The 4043-nt window shown below is 42.0% G+C and overlaps 1 pseudogene; it reads right to left on the bottom strand.

Annotated features, from left to right (window-relative positions):
- Nucleotides 1-690: 690 nt before the first annotated feature.
- Nucleotides 691-1627, bottom strand: LOC103080544 (28S ribosomal protein S25, mitochondrial pseudogene; annotated as a pseudogene).
- Nucleotides 1628-4043: the final 2416 nt, after the last annotated feature.

The raw sequence follows: 4043 nt of genomic DNA, 5'->3' as shown, positions 1-4043 counted from the left end.
CACGGGTTCGTGCCCCGGTCTGGGAGGATCCCACATGCCGCGGAGCGGCTGGGCCGGTGAGCCATGGCCGCTGGGCCTGCACGTCCGGAGCCTGTGCTCCTTAACGGGAGAGGCCACAACAGTGAGAGGTCCGCGTAAGCAAAAAAAAGAAAAAAAAAAAAAAAGCAATGCCATCAAAAGCATTTGAAATTAGTCCCATTTACTTTAAATATAGGATTTTTACAAATGGATCTTAATAAACAATCTGAAGGTAATAGATATGTTAAACTGCAGAGTCCTAGTCATCATCATTGACTCTCCACACAGAGACCCTTTACCAATTCAAATGCCTTTCTCAGATGCTTGCAATGCCTCTCACGGTGAGTTACTATATTAATTACTTTACTCTTACCCCCAATTTTTCTGAATACATATTAGCTTCCAAGTACTCTGCCAGGAGGTGAGGACAGGAGGATAGGAAGTTCCTAACCCATCTTCAACGATCATAAGTTTTTCTTTTTGTGTGTGATTCTGAAGCATTTATTGCCCTGATTGATGGTGCAGGGTGTTCTCTGGGCAGCTTGGCTGCAGCCCACCTCCTCCCTCCCCCCCCCCACCACGTGTTTTTACACAGGTGTGTAAAGGGGACCCTTTTATTGCAAAGAGATTTTCAGTCTCTCAGGGAATAGGACCAGGGGCTTTTCTCGGGCCTCAGTCTCGGGCATTGGCTTTCAGAGAGGGTTTGTACTTCCCTGGCATCTCCTTGGGCAACGGCACGAGGCCCGGGCAGGACACCTGCCCCTTCATCTCACAGATGCACTCCCACTTTCAGGGGCCAGAGTGGGCTGGGTGAGAAAGCTGAGTTTTCTCCTGTTCCTCTTTCCTGAGGGTTTCCTCATTCTTCCCCAGAATCTTTTTGATGTGCTCCACGATCTGCTTATTGCTCTTGGTCTCCACGTCCACGAGGACTTGATCCCCAGAATCTAAGTAGAACCGCAGGAAGGGTGTCAGCATGTGCTTAAACATCATGATCTGCACCCAAGGGTCCTTGTACTGGATCGAAGGTATGTTGAAAACCACGAATTTCCTGGCGCCTTCGCCCAGCTCCCCGTGCGTGTTGTAGTTCACCATCATGACCTTCACCGAGTCCTTGAATACCACGTCCCCCTGGCGCAGGTAGTGCGGGGTGCGGCAGATCGGGAAGCGGCCAGTCACAGGCACGGGGGCGACGGAGGGGCCGGACCCCCTGCCGCGAGCCCAGCAGCGCGAAGAGACTGGTGCAGCCGATGCCTCCAGGGCGGCCCTCGCGCAGCTTCTCCAATGATCATAATTTTTAAATGAGATTTTTCTGAAATGAAAATACTTGAAGGCAAGAAACAAGTCATATATATACATCTGTATACCCCCAATAGCTATGAGTACTTGCTGTTACCTAATTTCTTTGGATCTCATGTTGATTTTTCAGAGGGTTATCTTGAATAAGAATTAAATGAGTTAGTGTATCTAAAACTCACCATAAACGCTCACATATTATACAGGCATACCTCATTTTACTGTGCTTTGCTTTATCGTACCTCACAGATACTGTGTATTTTACAAATTGAAGGTTTGTGGCACCCCCCGAGTCGAGCAAGTCTACCAGTGCCATTTTTACTAAAGCATTTGCTCACTTCATGTCTTTATGTCGCATTGTGGTAATTCTCTCAGTATTTCAACTTTTTCATTTTTATTATATTTGTTATGGTGATCTGTGGTCAATTATCTTTGATGTTACTACTGTGACTCACTGAAGGCTCAGATGATGGGCAGCATTTTTTAGTAGTAAAGTATTTTTTAATTAAGGTGTATGTACATTGTTTTTTAAGACATAATGCTATTGCACAATTAATAGACTACAGTATAGTGTAAATGTAACTTATGTATGCACTGGAAAACCAAAAAAAATGTGTGACACGCTTAATTGTCATGGGTCTGAAACAGAACCCACAACATCTTTGAGATATGCCTGTATTTATTGCGCAGAGTAGATGTTCTATTGAGATTTAGTGAAATGAATGACTAATTTAATTGGGCCCTCTCTTCTTTGCAGTTTCTAGATTGAGAATTAACTTCTCACTTACCAAACGAACTTATTTTTTAATTAAAGGCTACTTGCTAATATCACATTTCATTGACACTGAAATGCAGATATGTTGCTGTCATTACAGAAGTTGACTTGGCTTCAAAGCAGTTCTGTTGTCTTCATGAAATTGTACTTTGTGACTTTCTCTCTGCATGTCACTTCTAAACTCCAGCAAGAAAATAATGATGGGCAACATTACAATAAATGCGACTGTCTCTTCTATTCCTTATCTTCTTTTCTAGAATCCTCCTTGCAACAGGGATTCAATGCCATATGGAGGTACGCTTCCGTGCTGTCAGGATGTGGACCTGTGGTGCGGTACAAAACTCCCTTTTCCTCATTAAAGGCGTGCAAAAGTCTAAAAATAAATCTTCTGCTCGTTCATCCTTCACTTTTTAGCAAACCTCTGGGGACAACTGCCAGCCAGGCAGTTCAGGGGAGGAAAGTGAAGCTGAAGTATTCAGAGGGCAAAGCAGGGAGGCAGAGACTCATTATACAGGATTGGAATTAAAGCCGGGGGAGGTCAAGAACTTGCTAGTAAGATGTTGCCCATCATGTTTTACATTAAGTTAGTCCTGGAGGACCTTCGTCCCCTAAACTCTAAGAGGGAAAAGATAGCTGGTTAGTCAACTGGGCTGTTGCTGTTGTATAAGGACTTAGAATTATAGCAAAAGCAATAGGCTGGAAGAGGTGAAGACTGGCATTCTTGCTCGTCCTCAAGGCCCAGCATCTGTGCAAAAACTGTGACTCCTTGCAAAGGTGGTCTTCTTTATTGTTCTGATTTTATAGCCCCTGAAACTCTTGCCCCCCAAATACCCCCTCACTTGTTTTGCCATCATGCCTAAAATCTCCATGCTACTTATTCTCTTATTGTAATGGACAGGTTATCTGGGAAGAACATCAGGTAAAATCATTTCCAGCCACTCAAATTTTAAATCCAGTTAATTTATCAGTTTAGTTTTGTTTTCCAGTAAAATTCTAAGGGATTTTGACATGAAGTGAGCAACTTGCAAAGGGGGACACTCTCCTTGAGGAAGGTAAGAGCAAAATCTTGATCACTAGACTGCCCAGGAAGAGTCCTCTGATAGTACTGGTACTCCAGTAGGGCTAACAGGGAAGTGCGCACACAGAAAGTGATGGAGGGTGCTGAAGACCACCTTCACTTCAGTAAATTGCTCAGAGGCTTCCTCTACTCTCTTTCCTTACTCCTTGGTGGCATAGTATCATTTCAGGACTAAGGCTTAGAGCATTTAATTGACAGCAAATAAACTGAGGGATTCTTAAGAGATGGCTCGTCTTTGTTCCTACCCAGATAAAAAGATTGAATTCCAAAACAGTAATATTGGATATCTATCTCTTAAAATGATATTCAGTTAAGAATAGCTTTTGCTTTCCCCCCCAGTTGTGTTCCATACAACCTAAGGAATATTCTTAAAAAAAAAGGTGATGACCCTATCTTCAACATAAACCCTCAGATTCTTGAAATTCTCAACACTGTTTTATTCATTTTCTTTATTTTGGATTCTCAGAAGTCCTGGTTTCTTTCTCATTAAAACAAATCAGAATATTCTGGAAGTGGTGAGATTTTATTAAGGAAAATTCCGCCTCCATTCTCATTAGGCTCTGGTAGACTTGGTAAAAGCAAATGTTATTGCAGAAGAAAATCATAGCTGAACTTTGAAAATTTTTAAACTTACATCCTTTTGGACCAAGTTTTATCAAATGAAGAACTGAGCTGTAGGATTACTCAAGAATAATATTTATATCTGAGCTTGGATTTGTATAGGAGAGTCTACAGATATTGTGAATTAAATCAAATAATTTAACTGCATACAATCTGGGTATTCTATTTGCTAGAGTTTCAGAACATTTTTTCTGTACTCTTCCCTTTAGAGATTTATATAGTCGTGATCTCAAGAAATATAGATGGATAGACAGACAT

The sequence above is a fragment of the Lipotes vexillifer genome, unplaced genomic scaffold, assembly GCF_000442215.2.
Source record: "Lipotes vexillifer unplaced genomic scaffold, Lipotes_vexillifer_v1.1 scaffold135, whole genome shotgun sequence".
Taxonomy (NCBI): domain Eukaryota; kingdom Metazoa; phylum Chordata; class Mammalia; order Artiodactyla; family Lipotidae; genus Lipotes; species Lipotes vexillifer.
This window is presented reverse-complemented; position numbering and strand designations above follow the sequence as displayed.